Source organism: Buteo buteo, chromosome 7 (genome assembly GCF_964188355.1).
Source record: "Buteo buteo chromosome 7, bButBut1.hap1.1, whole genome shotgun sequence".
Classification (NCBI taxonomy): Eukaryota; Metazoa; Chordata; class Aves; order Accipitriformes; family Accipitridae; genus Buteo; species Buteo buteo.
In genome coordinates this window covers 32,454,238-32,475,434 of record NC_134177.1, presented here as the reverse complement: position 1 = coordinate 32,475,434, position 21,197 = coordinate 32,454,238, and the positions used below count along the sequence as shown (strand labels likewise).

The 21,197-nt window shown below is 51.3% G+C and overlaps 1 protein-coding gene across 1 annotated transcript in view; it reads left to right on the top strand.

The window, feature by feature from the left end:
* Positions 1-17,202, top strand: part of LOC142032895 (aquaporin-12-like) — a 31,130-nt gene extending 13,928 nt beyond the window's left edge. The window contains exons 5-6 of the transcript XR_012651023.1: positions 3,641-3,848; positions 17,110-17,202. The gene's annotated coding sequence lies outside the window, so the exon portion shown is untranslated. The remainder of the gene's footprint in view (positions 1-3,640; positions 3,849-17,109) is intronic.
* The last annotated feature ends 3,995 nt before the right edge of the window (positions 17,203-21,197 follow it).

Genomic DNA, 21,197 nt, shown 5'->3' with positions numbered 1-21,197 from the left:
CAGTAGGGGGACTAAGCTTCCTGGAAAAAAGGATTAGTTTGCATTTCATTTCTGCTGGTTTCTACCCAGGGAACATATTGTTGCCTAACCGGAGATGATTTGTACTGAGAATCTGGTTAAATCCTCTGTTGTGGGCTCCTCCTTGGGTGGGAGTCCAGCCTGCAAGCCCCAGATGTCTGCTCTCCCCCTCTCAGAGTGAGGGAGCAGGCACAGGCTGCTTTGCTGAGCATGAACTGGAGGAACAGGAGGAATTAATGAAAGCAGAAATTTAGGCAGAGCCTGCTTGGAAGCCACATTCTGACAGATAAGCTGTGTTCATTGATGTTGCCTGCTTCCTTCAGTGGGACTGCACAGACCTGCTTGTCCTGGAGCATCTTCATCTCCCTGGTGCTTTACCTCCTACTCCGGGCAGTCTTGTGACACATGGGAGAACTACTACCTTGATGAGCTAGCAATGATGCAAACATGGGCTGCCTGAAGTCACCTGCATGCCACTGGTACTGGTCAGGAATTTGGCTTTGCTATTGAAAAACTGCATTTGTTCTGGAAAAATTGTCGACTGTTACTACTAATGGTAGTTTGCTTATTACATCTCTACTTCCAGTGGTTGCACATCAGTTTGGACACTCAGGGGTATGGTTCTGCTCTGCTCTCAATAATGTCACTTATTGGGTTGAAACGCTAAGCTCCTCCTAGGAGATTTTTAATGTCTAAAGTACTTGGGACTGTAAAGGCTGTGGGGTCTTAGGTTATGACAGTGCTACTGAGGATTCAAAAGACATGTAATTACTAGCGTGGTGAACAAGCTAGTCAGCAGCACAGCATCCCTAAAACCTGATGGTAACCTGGAGCTACCCATGCTCATTTTGCACTTGAGGAGCAGATTGCCAAGCCCGGATGAGAGACCGGTGGCTGGCGAACGTGCGCATGGCTTGCTGCCTGGCCATGCAAGCAGCACAAGAATAGCCTTGTGCTGTCAAAGATGAGTGGGTATGACAAGCAACAGATCAGAAAAATGCCAAATGCTTAAAGAGCTCTTAAAATGCCAAGACACATTAAGGGGATAGGGCTGAAGCGGAGACTCAGGGCTGCCCCACAGCTGCTGCAAGGCAAGGCTTGTTGAAATACCCCTGTGTGGAAGATCACTGATGGGCAGAGAGACCAAAGAGGAAGAAGGCAGTGAAGGAGGAGTTGCTCTAGGATGAAGTGATGCTGCTGGACACATCTTGTTGGACACTTGAGCCAACTCTCCCATCACTCAAGGCACAGCTGATGGTAAGTTTGTCTGCCTGGCCAGCCTAAGAAAAGCAGCAAGAAGGGAATGAAGAGCTAACTAACTGTGATATTTAGCAATATACCCAAACTCTCTCATTGGGGAGATCTGCACAAGCACCCAGTAGTGAAGGCAGAATGATGCAACACTTCCCTGGAAAGCAGTGCGGAGGTAGGCAGCACCCTCTGCTACTCTGGTATCTGTATTTTGTGGAGATATAATTCTGGACTTGCTTCCACAGAGGTCCCTGGTCAGTACTAAACTTTCAACCTGTAGAGAATCTGTGAAAGATCCAGGTCATTTTGCTGCTAGCCTGCTGCCTCTTTTGAGATGGGTGTTGCGTTGGTTGAATAACCAGTTGAGAACAACACAACATGTTGCTGGCTGCTTGGGTCTAATCAGGCTAGCATAAAGCCAGAGCCGTTTCTCCAGGCTGGCTTTGGTGGGACACATGTGCATCAGGGAGGGTGCACTGAGTAAAGAGAGAGCTGTGGCAGCAGCTGAAGTTTGCGCTGAAGATGGCAAGAAGTTGCACTGAAGGCAGCAAAACCAGGATAAAATGGCACATGTAGCATGACAAGCCTTTGTCTTGGAGTCTGGAGCAGCTGGATGATTTGTAGCTGGATGATGAGCTTTCAAAAGGCTCAACTGCTTTCCATGGGTAACTCCTTCACAGCCTCCTCTCAGTTTAATATGCCAGGATGAGATCATGGGTGTGGGTGTCTTGAGGCAAAGTTAAATACTTGAGATCAAAGCACCAGGAAGATGTCCAAGAAGCACTCAGAGCTGGCGGGAGTCAACACTGCCCCGTAGGGTGGGGTGGACTGCAAGAACAACATGCAGAGTCTTTGGAAATGCCTCTGGCTGCGGGCAGGCTATAGCTGAAGAGCCCCTGCAGATCAGAGCCTGTGTGCTGTCACCTCCAAAAGTGACAAAGCAGGGTGCAAAGATGGATGCAGCACCCCAAAGATGCCTTTGGCTGCTAGGGCTCAGCAGCAGAGCCATAGCAACTGAATCCTCCTATGCTGGCTCAATGGATTTAATCAAAACCCAGTCTGTTGGTCATTTATTTGCAAGGGATGATGCCTCCAGCCCTGTCCTGCTGCCTGCTCCTGGTGGTGGTGGTGGTGGGGGGTGCCTGGGGCTCTGCTTGGAAGCAGGCGCTTCTTGATTGCAGCAGTACTGCAGATTTCCCCTCCATTTTTTCCCCTCTGCTTGAAGCAGAGAGGATGACCTGCTTCCCTCCCACCTGTGCCTCTTCCCTGTCCAACACAAAAATAATGCACCAGTTGGGATAGGTCTGTGGTCGGCTGGCACTTGCTGAGCCATGCAGTGTCTCAGCTGACTGCTGGGTGCTGCAGGAGGTGTTGAGGCTGAGTTCACTGGGCAGATAGGTGGCAAAAAATGACTTTATTGATTTGCTCTGGCTAGATACGCTCCAGGCAGTGAGCAGTGTTGCATGGGGAATTAATGTACACAATATGTACACCAGCGATAGCCTGCTTCCTCTGACCAGCGATTGGAGCCGTTTTCTTCCTTTGTTTCACAAGAAATGAGAAAATGGGGACAGTGGTCTGCAGGACGCTCAGGAGAGGATAAGTAGCGCAGCAAGGGCATGACGGCACTGCCTGCCTGTGTCAGTACTCAACCTATCCTTGAAACAGCTGGGTTAGGAAAGACCCCGAGCCTCCTAGCACTGCAGCTTGGTGTGCAGCAGCAGGGTGTGCAATGCCCCAGATGCTGCAGGCACACGTAGAAAGGCTGTCCTGCCCCAAAATGCTCTCCCCACAGCAAAAGGGCACTGCTGCAAAGTCAAGCCTTGCCCTTCTCTGCTCCTCTCTAAAATAGAGGCTGTGGAAGAGCACACCTCACCCTAGATGCATTCTTTGGTTTGACCATGTAAAAGACTCAGAGACACACATTTCTGCTCCACATCTACTCCTCAGGTGAATGTGCAAAGCTGCCAGCTGTGAGCCCTTGCCTGGGACAAGGCAGGAGGGATCAGCATCCTACTTGCCCCACGAAGGTTTTGCCATTCTTCTTCCTTTGCGGTATCTGGCCTTACAAAAGAAGCTATTTTCCTGCCTAGCACACAGGGGAGCGGTGCTGCTCTTAGAGCTTCACTAGAAGAGAGAGCCCCATTAACCCACACCTCTCCGCATTTATGCAGAGCAGAAGTGCTCCTACGCCCGTTCCCATCATCACTTCAATCTCTAACCATTTCTCAACACAGAAGGACCTACAAGGACATGACGTTTGGGTAGGATGGAAGTAGAATTTTACTAAAAGGAAATAATATTTTACTTATATGAATAAATAAATAAATAAATAATCCACTTACACGATCAAATACCTTCTGAATTTCAGCATGGTGAGCTGGAGCCTTGGCTGTGGAGCGGGTAGTTATCACCAGCCTAGGAGAATGGAAAGCAAACACCCAGAGCCTGGCTTGTGTGCCTGTGGCCGGTGGCCCCTCCCCGGGGGAAGCGCCTGGGATGGCGAGCCCACAGCAGACCTTCCCACCAGTGCCCTGCTCTCCAGAACCTGCCCCAGGGAGTGACCAGCCTCCGCTCTGGTGAGTGGCACATTTACACGGCTGTGGCCTCAAGGGCTGCTGGCAGCAAGCTGCCTTCTGCAAACCACTGCCACATCGTGTCAGTGGTGGGCAGGCTGGTATGGGTGCTTGTGGACATTGTGGGGGCTGGCCGTGCCCCCCATGTCTGCGCCCCTCCCTTACTCCTTGGTTTCACCCATGGCTGTTGATGTTCTGCTTTGACACCTCATGTCCTCCTGCTCTGCTCTTTGTGGTTGTCCCTTCTTTTCCCTTCTCATGTCCTGCTTTTACTTCCTGACAAAGCTGAGGACAGAGATGGCTTGGTCATGAGAGTTTAGCTCTTGATAATCCCTATGTTGATACAGCCTTTAGGTCTGTGCTGCTGAGACCCTGTGCAGGCTGCGTCACACCTGCATGGCATGGAGCTAATCCTCTCCAATGCAACCTGGCTCCATCCACCCTGGGCTGGGGTTATGGCAATCCCCAGCTGCCTCCTTTGCTTCCTCTCGCCATACTCACTGCTCCAGGCACAGCATTTAACCACCTGCGACTCCAGGCACTGCTTCAGACGTGGATGTCTTGCATTTGCCATCTTCTGACTGGCCTCCCATGTTCCCCTAAGCCAGCAAAGTCCTCAACCCCCTGTGTTGGGACTGTGCGGTGCCAGGATGACGAGCAACAGGACAGCCCTGCTAGGAAGCCAACTGTTTTCCAGTAGCAGTAGAAAAATGATCACTGCATCTGCTTGTTGCTGGCTGGTGGACAACATAAGACAACTCAAAGGTGGACTGGGAGGCTGCCCTCCATGATGGACATCCACAGCCGGTCCTTTGACCAGGGTCTCCTCCCTCTTCAGTAGCTTTTCCTCCACATCCTTCCCCTTTGAGGCTCATTCCAGAGTCCTGCATAGCATCAGCAAGACACAGCCACGGCTTTGTGTGACCAAGGGCCCTAAGCCCAAGTAGTGGGACCACACGCTTCTCACATTTGGGCACCAGACACCTGGAGCGGTGGTGGAGATGGAGGCTGCATGGCTGTGATGTGTGCCACGAGGACCAGTGGCTCAGGCTGTGCGACACCCATTCTGCAGGACCAGGCTCCCCGTGTGCCTCCTGGCACCGATGGAGAGTACTCTGGCAATGCGTGCTTTCCCTTCACCCATGCCTATGGGTCTCAGGAAATACGTACCAGGCAGATAAGTCAGTTCCAGCCCAGACCTTGGCTTTCTCAAGGGACAAAAGGGCCCAGCTTCCTCCCTCCCCCCTCGCAGGTAGGGAGGCAGCTGTTCCCCTCACCCTGGCACAGGCAGGTGCTGCCTCTCCCCATCCACCTCACTGAAACCACACGTTTACTGTGGGGCTGTCGCATTCCCCACCCATCCCGTGCTCTGGCTATCTACCCAGGCTGGCAGCTTATCTGGGAGTCCAGGGCTGGGTGAGAGCCATGGGCTAGCTCACTGTTTGCAGGGATCAAACCCCTTTCTGCTGTTGGGAGTGAGGGTTGGTGCTTCTCCCCTCTCCTTCCCTCTGCACAACCATGCCCTGTGCAATCTGAGATGGATAAGCCTGCTTGGGGAGCCACGGTGATGTGGGGTAGGTAGGTGGCTGAGGGGTCTGCGAGCATCCCCCAGGCAGGACCTTGGGGGACATCCTATTGCTGCAAGGCATGGGGCACCCTTGCCTGCGAGCACCCGGAGGCTCATCAATGTGAGGGTGCCCAGACTGGCTTGATCCTGCTCCTCTCTGGTTGTTTCCTCTTACTGGATTGCCACTTGTGGGATTTGCTGCTGCTCAGCTCACTTGTTTCCCTAAGGATAAGCCTATCTGTTCATGGGGATCTCATGGGAGGTCCAGTTTCGGTATGTAATCCTGGTCAGGATTGCGCATATTCCTGTTTGCTGCCTGGCAGCCTCTTTCTTGGGCATGACTTGATGGCATCTGCAGAAGAGAAACTCAAAAGGCAAAATTGTCTGTTCCTGCTGGGATCTCGTGATGTGAAGCACAGCATATAGTCTCATCTGCCTGCACACTTCTTGTGTTGGAGGCCACATCTGCATCTTTTGAGCTGCTTCTGTTACCTTGCATCCCAGAGAGGCTGTTTTGGAGCGTGATCTGGATGGGATGGGACTCCGCTTGTGGACCAGTGTCTGAGGGCCTTGGTGGAGATGGCAGTCCTCTGAGATTACACCCTGTGGTCTCTTCTCTCCCACGGATGCTGGAGCAGGGGTCAGGATATCGGCAGGCAAATGCATCTTTTGCAGCTGTGTTTCTTGAGAAGCGAAAGGTGCCCTTGTAGGAGAGATTGGGCTCTGTCTCCGCTCACTGGGCAGCTGGGTCCTGCTGGGGTGACCTAACAGGCTCATAACTTTTGGGTAGGTGTGAGGACTGTCCTGGTGATGCAGAACTGCCCCAGCTGCCTGCTGCTGAGTATAACCATTATAGGGTCATCATATTACGATGGTATGTGCGCCCTCCTACGTGGGTGCACATTCACTGCCTGGGGATGGGCTGATCTCAGCAGAAGGCAGATGAGGACCCCCAAAGACTCCAGTCCCTTCCTGTCCCCCATCCCTGTACTCTCACCCCTGCTTAAGATGATGAGCAAGGAGATGTCAGCTTGCCTTGAGACACCCAGGACCTTGCCACTCTCATGCAATGGCTTCCCTGCTTGGCCTGGCCATGGCTTGGAGGGGCTGCTGGTGGGTTTTTCCCAGGGCTGTTGGACAAGATGCACCTGCACCTGGAAAGCAGGCATCTCTGGTCCATTTGCAAGCCTGTACCTGGTGTTGAGGTGGAGAGGAACATGTGGAAAAGTGACTGCCTCTCTGGTGAGGAGGAGAGGAGACCTGCGACCCACATTTCCAACCCTGGGGCTGGACCGATTGCTGGAGCAATGTGGTGTGAGGGAGAGCACAGGGGTTTGCAAGGGCTTGAGCCTCACTGTAACATCAACTAGCTGTCTGCCTCCCTTCACCTGTGCCTTATTCCTTTTCCTGCTGTGTGGGGACTACTCCAGCATAAAAATAACATAGCAGAAAGCTGCATGTGTGTTTTTGTTTGGTTTTGCTAGAGGCAGATATGTTTGCTATCAACAACACTCCTTGCTGAGCCCCGAGGTGTGAACAGCTGCCTTCAGGTGGGCAGCACAACAGATCTCCTTGCAAAGGTGATGAGCCAGCAAGGGTTTTCCAGGCAGGAGCAGCGAAGCTTTGTTCTCCTGTGAGAGCTAGGATGCCAAGACAGTGCTGTGATAGCGAGGTGCAGGAGAAAGGCCGCCGCTGCTCTCTGGGACAATCTTTTCTTTGGCTAACAAGGAAGGGACTGATGTCTTTGCATGTGTTGGCAAGAGGGAGGCAACTGTAGCCTGGAGGGTACAGGCAACCAGGGAGGTGTCTTTGTAGAGAGCAGAGACTGGGGTCCTGGGGGCATATGAGGAAACTGCTTCTGGGCTTTGCCAAGAGAGGTTGGGGCAACCCCTGGGGATCTCCTGGGATGGGAGCAGCCTGTAGAGGTTTCCTTAGCAGGGACTGGAGAGGGATGAAGCTCCTGCTGGAAATGGCTCCTTACTTTTAAAGTCAAAGCAGAACATCTGCAAAATAAATGAAAACCTCTCTGTGTCTAAAAGCAGCAGACAATGATACTTAAATTCCATGCGAAGCCATTAACTGGAGGGGGAAAACCAGAGTGCTACAGAAAAGCCATACCCAGGGTTAAAATTATCCTGGGAAGGGCCAGGGGTAAAAATACTACTGATCTCATGTTAGAGGAGCCTGGAAGACCTCTTGGCAGTGCCGGGGCAGGGCAAACTTCCAAAGAAGCCCAGCTGGTGAGAGGGGCTGAGGAGCCCTCCCACAAGGGAGGACTGGAGGTGGCACTGGTTGCATCTGTGGTGGCAGTCCAGGTACCTGAAGCCAGAGTCTCCTGGCTTGAGACTGTTGTCCCTTTGCCTCATGCAGGTAGCTAGACTTCGAGGTCCTGGAAGGAGGTTGTTGCCACTGGGATAAGTCAGGGAAGGCATGTCCAAGGCTGGACTGGGTCCCATTCCTCACTGAGGATGACCACAAGGTCCTGTTTCCCACTGTCTGGTCCCCGCTGTGCCTGTGCTGCCCATGCTGCCTGTCCAGGCTCCACTGGCCCATCTCTCATCGCATGCTCACAGCATCCCATCAGGAAACCTCTAAACCTACCTCTGGCTCTTGGTTCAGGTCCTTAGTCCTAAGGTCACCTGGTGCTGCTGCCTCCTCCCACCCTGCAAGAAACGGATGAGCTGTGTCTGAGGCTGGGGATCTGCCTTTTACAGGTGCAAAAGTACAACCTGAGCTGGTGCATAAAACCGTACCTTTGAGCAATGCCACAATTCATTATCCTGACCCTGGCAAGAGAGAGGAGCATGGCTGAGTCCTGCATGCTGCCAAGGCTGGCAGGGCTGTTCCCTGCCCACATTGCTGCAGCATTCCCCCCCCTACCCTCACCCTCCCACCCCCCGTCTTTATTTCTTTGCTTTCTTTTTTTTTTTCCTCTGTGTGTACACTTTGCTTAAGCAAGGACTTCTCTTCATCATTTTCTGCCTACATGTGGTTAGTTTGGCCATGTCATTTGTACCCTGGCGGCCTGCAGCTTGGTGGATCTCAAAGTGGGGTGAAAAGATAAGAAGTTTGTGTGTGTCTCCCCAGCAGCGAGTCAGCCCCAGACGCAGTGGTGGATTGGGGAAATTAGGGTCTAGGACATGGCGGTTTCCTAGGTCTCCAGTCATTCCCGCACAACCCCTGTTGGAGAGAAACTTCAGAGAGGGACGAGCTTTGGCCCCCACTCCCAGAAAACGTTTTGTGCAGCTTTTCTGTTTGCTTTTCAGACCAGTTTCTAGACAGAACTATTCACGAAACGACCTGCGATAATTTCTAGATGACTTTCTCCAGGGAATCCAGCACACCGCGTTATCAGTAATGTGCAAGTTTGCTTTCTGAGTCATTTCGAAATCTATCACAAACTGGGCCTCCCCTTCCGCTGCTGGGCAGCCACTGGTCCATTAGCACCTACCTAAATTGATATTTAGTTAATTTTACCCTTTGCAGAGTGAGTGAGGCATGCCCATTTAATTAGCTTCTATTAGCTTCAACAGTTCTCCTGGGACATTGAAGTCAGCGTGCTGCTCTGCAGTGGCGTGCCCATTGATACCAGCTCCCTCTGAAAGGATGCTCAGGGCCAACGGGAGCAAATACATCCAGCTGGGAAGTTGGGAGCAAAGCGTGGAGAGAGCTGAGCGCAGGATTGGTGCTGACGTGCTGCGGCTGCTGGCTTGTATGGGATCCCCGCCGATATGGGGACCCTGTCCCAGAGGGGATGAGGCAGAGCCTGTGCCAGCACCAGGCAGAGCTCCTCTTGAGCATGATGGCTGAACAACAGCTGGATGTGCTCAAGTTTAGGTGAGAAGCACGTCATTGCTTCTGGCCATGTGCTTTTCAGCTTGCGTTGGGACTTTGGCCCTAACCACACACAATTTGTTCTTTAATCTCGGTCACTTTATCAGAAGCCTTTGAACAACCAAATACATCTCCACTCACCTTGGGAACAGGCTTTGCCACTTCTTTTTGGTTGGTTTTGTTTCCTTGCCAGAGACCTCTAAGAGATTAGAGTGATCCCTCACAAACCCGGGCTTTGTCTTGAAGCCTCTGAAGCCTGCAGCACCAGCAGCACTTGGGTGCTGTATATTGTAGGGTGGCTTTGACATTAGATTAGATTCCTCAGGGCCTTGTAGGATCCAGGATCTTCTGAACAATTCCTGATGACTGTCCATGTCTTCTTCTCCAAAGACACCCGGTTACATGCTACTGGGAGGACTTGCTGGTCCATCTGTAAGTGTCTGGAAGCAGAAACAAAAGTGGGCACCCCAACTGTGAGGTGCCACGGGCTCTCTCCAGCAGAGGTGGAGAGAGGCAGCTCCCGTGGGTGACTTGCATGCATTTTTAGTTTGCTCCCATTGCCTCTTGTCCTGTCACTGGGCACCACTGAGAAGAGCCTGGCTCCCTCCTCTTCATTCCCTCCCATCAGATGTTTATACACAGCTGTGAGGTCCCCCCAAGACCACACTTCTCTGGACTGGACAGCCCCAGCTCTCTTAGCCTCTCTTTGTACAAAGGATGCTTCAGACCGTCATCACCTTAATGGCCTTGCATTGGACTGGCTCCAACAAGGGCATCTCTCTCTTGTACTGGGGAGCCCAGAGCTGGACACAGCACTGCAGATGCGGCCTCACCAGTACTGAGCAGAGTGGGAAAGGAGGCTGCTGGAGCTCTGGAAGCTATGTTTGACCTGGGGATGGCCAAAGACATCATTAGGACTCTCCATGGCCAGTGGGAGTCCTGTGCAACTGCATCTGACCTGGAGGAGTGGGTAAGTGCTGGTTCCAGTCCTGGTTCTGCCTCAGCCAGCACCTAGAGCCCCCCAGAAAATAGTGGAAATGGTTTTCAGATGAAGCCTGGCTAGAAAAGCCATGTTGACCGAGGGAAACCAGGTGAAGCAGGCATTTACAGAGCAAATGCCTTTTGAAACAAATCAGCAGGTGAACAGGGTGGGGACGTCATGGTCTGATGCCACCTCCTATTCATGGAAAGCATGCCAGGGTGCCCAGATAAACGTTGATGCCTAACCTGGTGAAAAAAAATCCCCAAACCGGAGTGAAATCTAGGAGAGATTTTATGGTTTCTAGGAAAGCTACAGCATTGACATGCCAGTACTAAACATTTGCCCCAAAGGTGGAGATGTGTGAGTTACCCTGGCCTCACCTCTCACCGAGGGGTATTCTCTAGGTTATGGAGGGAAGCTGAGGGTCATCATCTGAAGACGATGGCCAAGACGGGCTGCTCTGCTGGTCTCCAAGGGGAGTATCCCTTACATACCTGCTCTGCTGACTGAGATGTCTTTGCAGGGCCGTGCCACAAACAGTGTCCTGCCTTCTGCCTCAGACAACAAGATCAGAAGAAGGAAAACATTGGCAGTGGTGGAGGGTGCATGGAGAGATACTGCAAAATGTTCCTGTGAGCACCCTGCAAGAAGGGCATCACAGCAGGGTGTGTGCTGTTTGATATTCATTTAACAGCCTTTGGTCCAAGATCTCTTAAAACATTGGTTCAGTTCATATTAGGGATACTTGCAGCCACGATGAAATGTAATTACTGTGTAGGTCATGGTCAGCTAGTGTTGGAGGAAGTGTCCACAGTTAAATCAGATCTTTCCATCTTCTCTTCATGTCTGGAAGATGGGACGTGAGAGTTTGCTCTGCTGTCTCCAAGTCCCAGCTGTGCAGAAGTGAGCCTCAGTTCAGTAAGAGGAAGGATGCTGAAGTCATGGGTTTGCAGTTGTATCTTCCTGTAGATCATGACAGCAGAGCTGCCTCCTCCTCATATACCGAGAGCATTAGTCCTTGTGTGAGGCTGTGTGGAATCTGTTGGGAATTTGATCATGGAGTCCCGTCAGCAAGGAGGAGAACAAGAGGACTAGTGCTAGTGTCCTTGAAGGACTTGGAGAAGAAAGAGTGCCCACCATGGACAGGGAAAAAGCAGTGGCTCTGTAGCTATGTAGAAGAATGAGCTTGAAAACAACTGTCCGGAGATCTGGGAGTTTCGGGCAGGATGGAGGACGTCTGTATATCAAAGGCAAGGGAGAGATGGAAAACACCAGGAGATGTCATTGGATGTGACCAGTATCACTCTGTGCTGTCAGCAAGGTGCATGTACTTATATTTTGGCTCTTCTGCAGCAATTTCCATGCAGCAGATGCTATGTCTGGTTCCTCCATTCATACCCAACCACAGCTGGATGCTACTGAGAGCAGTCATCCTTCCCTGTACAAGGACCTCAAACTCTCAGAGCTTCCTGTGAGTGTTAAATCTTTGCTTCTCCCAGAGAGGAGGGACTGGCCAGCCTTGATAGCTGTCCCCTACAAAAACTGCAGTGCCCATGTCCACACCACAGCTCTTCTAGGTGAGAAAGGGATTAAAAACTCGGGACTTTTTACTGCTTGTCCCTGCAGGGGTCATCAAAGCAGTGTGGAAATCGCAGGTAGCTGCCCAGAGAACAGTCACAATAAAGTATTTCCTGATCAGAGCTACTTTTTTGTAGGAAAAAAACCCCTGAGATTTGCGTTTTCTATCCCTGGTTGAGGTGGAGGAATTTGTTGACATGTCCAAAATGTTTTCAGAGCAAGAAAAATAATTTGCAGGCCTTGGAAGCCTGCAAAGGTGCTAAAGAAGTTCACAGGAAGCCTCACTTTGCCTCTCTGCTTTTCCATCAGCACATGCTGGTCTGTTCTGGCCTGGCTCTTTGCCACTGACGTCTTCACCCCAACAAGGAACGACTTTTGAAGTCAAATCCCCACAGAAAGGCATTCAAGTCTGAGTTGCGCTGGTCCCACCAGCTTCTCAGTCTGGTCCCTGGAGCTACCGCAAGCGAGTGTGTGACACCTTTGACTATGAATGAAAAGCTGATGCTCTTTTCCTACAACCTACTCCATTGCTTGCATAATGTACACAAAAGGTAGGGGTCTGCCACTTCTCCCTTTGGCCAGGATTCTGGACTTGAAGTTTTCCTACAGGAGTTGCTCCTTTTGGAAAGCCAGTGCCTGCTGATGGACCTGTTTATTTATTTATTCATTTGTTTGTTTATTTTTGCTGGTTTTGCATGTGATGGTGAAGCTTTGGGGGGGTTCATGGCTCAAGGTATAAATGAGGAGTGTTTGCTTAGAGCAACAGCTGTAAGTCAGGGTCCCCCACTCTCTGCTTCGTTCTGCCACAGCTCAGCTGGTATCGAGGCTGTAGATAAGCCATATTCCCATCACTTCTCGTCTTCAGGACACTGTTGACACAGAAGGTATCCAAGGCTTGAACATTGGCCAAGTCACTTTTGTCTTCTTCAAGACCAGCAAAGCCCCCTGTACAATACTGCCTGAGGTTTATGCTTGATTACTGTATACAACCACAATAATTAACCCAATTCCGATGTCAGTGCCCTGTGAGACACCATGGGTTAGTTGAAGAGTGATGAGGTGAGTCACGGGAGTGTGATCCTTCATCCTCTGCAGCTGAACCGCGGACACCTGCCTGCAAGCTGCTGCAGGCGCCGGAGCAGAGATGGAGGCACACAATGCGGCATTGTAATCCTGGTCAGGCAGCAGGTCGGGGTGGGAGGGAGGTCGCGGCATTGCTGCTGGGGAGCTGCGCCCCACACAGAGCCAGCTCTGGCCATTGTGTTTGAGCAAGAGCTGTGCAAACAGTACTACGTGCCAGGCCAAGGCTGCTGTTGCCATTTCTTGCTGGCAGCGGCGGGTAGGAGGTTCAGAGGTACAGATTTGGGTCCAGAGTCTATGTGTGAGGAGAGCTGTGACTCATCAGAGACACGATAGGGTCTGCGGACTGAGAGCACCGTGCTGTGGTCTCAAGAGCCAAAGCAGGTGCTCTGTGTAGACCTGTGGGGCAGGAGGAGAAGAGAAGATTGAGGTGGATGCAGCAGCCTTGGGGATGTGGTGAGGTAGAGGAGCACAATCAGCTGGTTTCCTTCCTGCACACTTGAGCACAGGCATTCTGCCCCTGCACTAGCTCCTTCCTCCTACCCTGATGTCTGTGATGTCCTTTCTCATCTTGCTTCTGGGCCTGGAGAGCTCTCTCGTTTCCTGTGGGGTCTGAGGGCATGTTTGTCCCAGAGGGATCAAGTGCACAATTGCTGGACATAGTCCTACAGAAAGCCAAGGAGCTGAAGAAGGTGGGGATGGAGTCCCTTGTGTGCTGTGAGTTTGGACATGGGTGTTTTACCAAGTCCTGCTGGTGGACTCTCCTGCATCCAGCAGAGCAAGGGCACTCCCGGTTGCACCTCTGAAGACCGATGATGGTGGTTCAATGAGGGGAATGGGTGCACTGCGGCTGCATGTGAACGTACACCCCGCTGATATGCAACAGTTGCATAAGTGGTCCAAATACCAGTTCTTTGCAGATATTAAAACATCCCCTCCAAAAATCCTGGCTGAGGCTGCGGCAGCTGAGGCTGGAGTAGGTGTATTTGCTGAGCAAGCAGCTGCTGTTTGCACAGAGGGGATTCATTAGGCTACAGTTTGGTTGAACTTTGTTCTGGGGATCGCGTATTACAACTTGTGCCCCCTCACCTCCATTGCCTTGGCTTTGGATCCCTTTCTCTGCCATGGGCCAAGAGAATGACCTTCCTCTGGGCCGTGTGTTTCTGTCTTTGCTGCTTTATGGTTCTTCCTCACACTTATCCTCTGTATCTTCTGCAATATGCTGCCCCAGGGCAGCTGGTAGGACACCTTGGAGGGGCTCCTGTCCCTCCAGACATGAAGCTGGGTAGGGTTGATGCATACTTTGGTACCTCTCCCTGGGATGCTGTAAGGAGGTGAGAGGTGGTATTTAGGAAAACAACTAATTCTCTGCAAAACAAGGCTGAGGGAAATGCAGATGCCATGCAATGTTGATCAAAGCAAGAAGCACGCAGGCATAGCGGTACATATTACCACTGTTGGGACCAGTCATGCAGCAAAGTGGGCTCTAGACATACTTCCCCTGTCAGAGAGAATATCTGTGTTGAAGGTAGCCCAAGGGAGACACTTGTCCAGTGAGGCTCATTAGTTCAACCAGCTGGGAAGCAGGGAGGAATGGAATAGAAACTGCTGCAAACAGTCTAGTGGGACACCACATGCCAGGAGGACCCTTCCCCTCTTCACATCTATTGATCCCATCATTGAAAAGGCAATTTCTGAATGAGAATGCAGGTCTAGGTTGGGAAGAAGTTGAGAGATGAGGAACTGAGCCCCAGGAGAGAGACACTAGAGCACTTCAGGCTTTTTGGCATTGAAAGGAGAAAAGGGGGAAGCCATAGACATACGTATGGCTTAGAATCATAGAATCATTTAGGTTGGAAAAGACCTTAAGATCATTGGGTCCAACTATCAACCATGCCCACTAAACCATGTCCCGGAGTGCCTTTCTACGTGCTTTTTGAATACCTCCAGGGATGGTGACTCAACCATGCCCTCAACAGGTCAGCCTGTTCCAATGCCTGACAACCCTTTCAGTAAAGAAATTTCTCCTAATATCCAATCTAAACCTCCCCTGCTGCAACTTAAGGCCATTTCCTCTCGTCCTATCTCCAGCCACCTGACAGAAGAGACCAGCACCCACCTCACTACAACCCCCCTTCAGGTAGTTGTAGAGAGTGATAAGGTCTCCCCTCAGCCTCCTTTTCTCCAGACTAAACAACCCCAGCTCCCTCAGCCGCTCCTCATAAGACTTGTGCTCCAGGCCCCTCAACAACTTGGTTGCCCTTCTTAAAGTGGCCTAGGACAAATTACAGGCATGAGGTCAGATACCAAGGAATGGAAGAGCTCTGCTGGTGTCTGTGTAGCTGCAGTGGTTTCCACCAGCTTTGGGGAGTCTGAAGACTGTCTCTGGAGGATGGTCTGTGTGCTCCTATGCATGGTAGCTCTGGGGAGGGGTTGGCATGATGCTTCTCCACAACAGCCCCTGTGCCCGAGGGAATGGATATTAGCATTCAGACCTTTGGGCCATTGTCCTTCTGTTGGTGCAGGATGTGTCTCCTTCCAGATGTTCCTCAGCCAATCCGGGAGCATTATTTTCCTTTGAACAGACGAACACCAGGAGATAGTGCATAAGGCCTTTCTCCATCTTTACATTGCTCTTTAACCTTAGCTAATCTTAAAGATCATGATCTTATAGGTCTCCCCTGCTTTCCCTTTCACCATCGGAGTCTCTGAGTAAGATATGCATGAACGTGAGAGTTTGACAGCTGTGAACTGGGTAAGGGCTGATTTAAAGAAAAAAAAAAAAGAAAAGTGGGATCTTTCCTCAAGCTGGGAACCCACCTTGTCATGTGTTAGAGCTCAAAAAGTGGTCCTAGGTCAAGCTGTATGAGCAGAAAGAGCTGCTGTTCCTGGAGAGGAGGGCTGTGTCTTGTGCCCAAGATGCTGGAGTTTGCTTCTTGGCTCAGCACGCTGCTGCTGAAGATTGCAGATGCAGGAAAGTGAGTTTAGCAGACTCAGCACTGCTGAAAACCTTCAGCTGAGGTTTGGGTTGGGATAGTGTTCCCTGGCTTGCCCCCTCAAATGAAGACCCTGCGTGCTAGCAGTGCATGAGCTGGGACAGGACCTGGCCACAGCCCCGAGCTCTCCATCAAGGTGTCCCAGGCAGGGGGAATATCCCTGCCAGGGGAGTCCGGCCATGGCACATCCTCTGTGTTTCCCTCCCCTACCTTTCCACCCCTGCCTCTTTTATTTTTAGGTGGTCACCTGTGACAAGAAGAAATTGCACCATGGCTGCTGGATAAATGAGCAACCTGTACTTTGACATTTGTGAGTACAGTGATTTAACCCTCTGAACTGCTCCAGGTACCTATGTCTCTCCTTAAAATCAGGACAGCTTGACTTGCAATCAGTTAATCCTTTAATTCAGCTTTGATTGCTGAAGGCGGGAACAACCTCCCTTAGCCACCAGGCAAGTGGGTGCCCTGTCTGAGCCACCACCTGTGTCCTCTACCATGTTCATGGGATACTTTGTGCTACCTCTGCTATAGTGGAGTGAACTGGCCTCTGAAGATGTCTGCCTCCTAGGATGATAAGAAGCAGCCCAGATTTAACTCTGAGAGGGCTAAAAAAGAGCAAGATGGTCCCTTCTTTTGGCTTTTCCAATTTATTAAGTCCTCTGTCACAGACAGAGCCTCCGAGTGTTACTAATAGAAATATTACACTAATGAATAAAAAGCTGATTACTGTGGTCTTAAAATCTGTGCTAGCACCCCTCATGGCAGTCAAGAAAGGAGACACGCCTTGGTAGGTCCAGCTTTCCTGGACCTCTTCATCATTACACAAGTCTGATGTCCTTGACTAAAGGCCAGCCTGTTTTTTTTTCATGGGGATTTCCCACCTCAAGGGGTATGTGCAAAAGGAACAAATACCTTGTTTGTAATAGGATCTCCATAAAGCCTTTCCTGCTGTTTGTTGATTTATTTCTCCATGGTATGTTTAGAGACGACGGTATTGATGTCAGCTTGGGGCTGTGGGACTCCTTCAAGAGCCAGCACTCAGTAGAAATGTATGGTTCAACAGGAAAATCTTTACTGCTGCATACAAAAAATAATTGCCCACAATAAAATGGGCTGTAAATGGACTGAAATATAGGCTTACTGCCCTGCAAGAGAGTCAAGGTCTTGTTTTCCATTGCCTGCTCTAACCAGGAGATGACTTTTTTGGTGTTCTCTCCTACATGCCAGGGTACCACAAGGGCTGACTGCTCCTGGAGGGATGGGTAGCCCAGCATGATGGCACATCTGGGCAGGCAAGGGACTCGTCCGTCACTGTCTCCATGCAAGGTGAGCAGGATGGGCCCTGGGATAGCATCTGGGGTCAGCCCAGAGTCCAGATCCCCTGGGAAGCTGGTGGTGATGAGGCGGGTCTGAGGTTGGGATTGGGTCTGGGGACTGTAGCAGGGTTGGACACAGCCCGGGGACCATCAGGCAGGTCTGCAGTGAGCAGGTGGGTCCAGAGTCTGCTGGGAAGTCTGTCCATGGGTTGGGGACTGGATCAACAGACCCAAGGCCAGGCAGGTACAGAGCTGTACTGGAGTTGGGGACCGGTGATCCTCCAGCATTGCTCCGGCAGGGACTGATGAGCTGAACATGAATGGGCTCCTGGAGGCTTGTCACTGGAGGACCCCAGTGAGGCTGAAAATGAGGGAGGATGGGGTTGTAAGAGGTGGTGATGCCTTTTGGTAAGGGATGTGTCTTGCAGCACTGCACAGCAGTGTTTCTCCAAACCTTGTTCTCTCTTTCTGCCCTTGGCCTGTGGTCCTGGTGCACTCTGGCTGTGGTGTCCATCCAGGTTTCACATGGCAGAACTTGGCAGGGCTTTCTGCCTGCAGTGGACACTACTGGCAGATGCAGATGATGGGAGAAGGGTGTTGGTGATCAGAGGAGTATGTGTTGAAGGACAAAACCTCTGGTGGAGGGAAGAGCAACAGATCTCAGCTTGGGTCTTGCAAGGCTGTGGACATGGCCATGCAGAGACCCTCAGTGACTGCCAGTGAGCAGACTCCCCAAAAGGAGTTAATTTTCTTTTTCCACTGTGATTCAAAGGTTAGTGTCACGAAGGCATTTCTCCTCATACAGCACCCTTTGTCTAGAACATAACCGAACATTACACCTACAGAGCACAGTCATGTTCCCCCACCTTATGCAACTTTTAGCAAAGCATCTGAAGCAAGAAATTTTTCTGGTTCCTTCCTTATTCTTGCAACAGTTTTCAGGAGCTGTTAGGGCCATGTCACACTTTAGCTGGGCTTTGCCGTCGCTTTCCCCAGCACTGAGGCACCCATGTGAGCAGAGCTGGTGGGCAAGGGACCAACGGATGATGCTGCAGGGGTTCTGGGAGAGGGCTGCTGTGTCCTGCTGACCACCCCACCCCAGAGCTCCCTCCCTGGGACCAGCCCCAGCCGGACATGGGCCCTGAAGCCCCCAAACCTCTGCCCAGGATTTCTGCTCCTTTATCCCTGCAGCTAGAAATGCTGAGAGGATTAAAATGCCATGGGAATCTAAAAGCCTTTGGGAGGGGGTTTGAAATCTGCTCAACTTGGCCTTTTGCTTCCCCCTCTCTGCTCCTCCCAGAGCTCTTAATAGTCGCAAGACTTTTATTATTTTCCACATTGCAAAACAGTAATTACTGGAAAGGACAAGGTGGTTTGAGAGCCAGGGTCCAGCAGTGCCTTCGGGGCTGTGCCAGCCCCAGGCGACCAGGGAGTGGAGCAGTGAGGAGGGGAGGAGCCGTTCTCCTCAGATTTTATCTTGATGAGAACATCTTGACCAACGACCAGGAAACAAATTCCTCTGCTGCTTGGGAGGGAGAAGGGGAACTGAAAGGTCAGGCCTGCCCGTGGGCTCCCTACAGATCCCACAGGCAAGGAAGGTCTTTCACTGATGGTATGGTGGTCACCAATACTGTCAGGGAAGAGAAGCCCTCCCAGGTCCTGGGTCCAGTATTTAGTCATTGGTGTTGTACTTAGCTATTGACCTCCAAAAGGTGAGATGTTTGCATGGTTTCTGACTGCTGAACTGCCAGATCTGTCTTTGAAAAGCTAAAGAGCAGAAGGAAAATTAATTTAACTAAAGTTCAAAGGGTCTCCAATAAAGACTAAGCCTTGCTGTTATTCTCAAGTCTTATTTCCGTTAATTCCCTTTAATGCTGCTTTAAAATTACAAAGTAGAAAGGAATGCTGGCCAACAGATTTTTTTTTCATGGCTTCAACCACTATTAATCAGCGAGGAAGTGTATCGGGCATAAGAGTGTTTCAATGGGAAGGTGGCTTAAACCAGGGCACATATAAAGGTGTGTAGTTTTGGTGACAGTTTAAAAATTAGCTATTGTGAGGCTCCACATACGGACAGGGGCTTGGTATTAACGATTACTGCAAATTAACTAACTGGAAAGGGGTTGAAAAGCAAATGGTAGAGTTCAGCTTGACCCACTGGTGAGCTGACCTTTTCCCCGTTCATTTAATGCCTAAATCTCATTTCTGGCCAGAGTGACAATCCAACAGCTGAACACAATGTTTGGGCGCAGTGGTGGGTGGCTGTGCCAGCCCAGCTGGGCTGCCTGTGGGCTGCGGAGGATAAGAGGTTCAGTCGCTGCTCCTTGGGCCAGATCCAGGAGCGAGAGCTGCTCCAGCAGCCAGCCAGCACTGCCAGCGCCGGGCTTGTGGTGCCGGCACCGCTCCGTGAAGCCGGTTCACAAGTGCTCCCTTCTTGGTGACTCCCTTTGCTTTCTCCTGTTGTGTCCTTCTGGCTGCTGGCCTCTGGTGCCTTCTCCCACCGGCAGCTATGTGCCCACAGCTCCTGCAAAGTCACTCTTGGTCAACTTGAATCACCAGCATCCCCCTGCAGCATGTGCAGGGCTGCTCCCTGAGCAAGGCTGCTTGCGTATGCCAGGAGCTTTCTTCTGCCTGCTTCAGTGATGTCCCCCTGCTCCTGTGACAGCCAAAGATGTAGGACCCAGCTGGGTGGCCCTTTGTGGTGGTGGGGTGGCTGTGGCTCACCTCCAGGTGCACCTCGTGCTTCTCCACTTTCGTTCCCCTCTCACCATGAGCTCTTCTTGACCAGCTCCACCACCGTCTTGCCTCTGTCCCCATCCTGGTGACCTGGGCTCTGTGACCACCACAGGGGAATGTCCCCACTCACACCCCTAATCTCTGGTCCCTGGATTTGTGCACAGGGGCTCATGTGAGCCACAGCTCCCTCCTCCTCTGGAAATAAGCCACCCCTTCTCCTGTTCTCACCCAGCCACATCCTCTGGGATGGTCCAGCATCTCATTGTGGGTACATGTCCCTGTGGAAACTGTCTGGCATGTCCCACAGAGCTGGACACAACCATTTTGTGGACAGAAGAGTTGTGCAACTACCTGGTGTGTGCCCTGGCACGGGACCTGGGGGTCCTGCAGGAGAGGAGCCGAGGTCTCTGTGGCCATGCAGGGCAGCAGGCACTCCTGCCCTTTTTTTCCCAGCTATCAGTATTTACTGGTTTGTTCCCACAGATCTTTGGAAAATACACGGGAAGCGGGGGTGAATGTTATCAGGCTCCAGCCACTCTATTTGCAAGCATATCTTCAGCAGGAATGATTAACCCACTGCGATTTTCTGCCTTCTCTTCCAAAAGCCCTTCTAGAATATCACAGCTCCCAAGGTTGCACAGAGCTGCTGGTAATCCTGTTAACCTTTGGGTTAATTAAGCAAACTGAAATCATTCATTAGGAGGAATGGCACTAATTGCATATCTGAGAGGGTGAGTTTTGCATGGACCGCTGGCTGGCAGAGCTGACTTCAGCAAGGGGGCTGGGGAGTTAGTTGTGGCTTGCTTGAGACAGGAGGTCAAGAAAACCTGTTTCCTCATCGATGCTGGAGCAGTAGGTGTTTTCTGGAGGGGGGGATGTGCATGGAGAGGATGTGGGGCAGTGGCACTGTCCTGCAGAGCTGCTGTGCAAGGCAGAAAGGGTCAAACTGCTGGTATCTGGCTGTCGAGCTGACATTAGTTTCCAACCTAAAAATGCAAACCTGTAATGGCATGACATAGTAAACAGCTCCAGACAAGAGGCTACAGTCCACAGCTGGGCTTAGTGCTCTGAGTTGGGAAGAGCTGCTTAAAATTGACAGAGCTCTTTGTTTGCTGTGTGCGGCTTAGAAATTAAGCAATACTTAGAAGCAAATATTGGTTCAAACAACACCAGCTCCCACTCTCCAGTGGCCCGTTAAGCTCATCCCAGGTAGAAAACAGCATATTGCAACACAGTCAAAACCTGACACCAAGTATTTCTCCT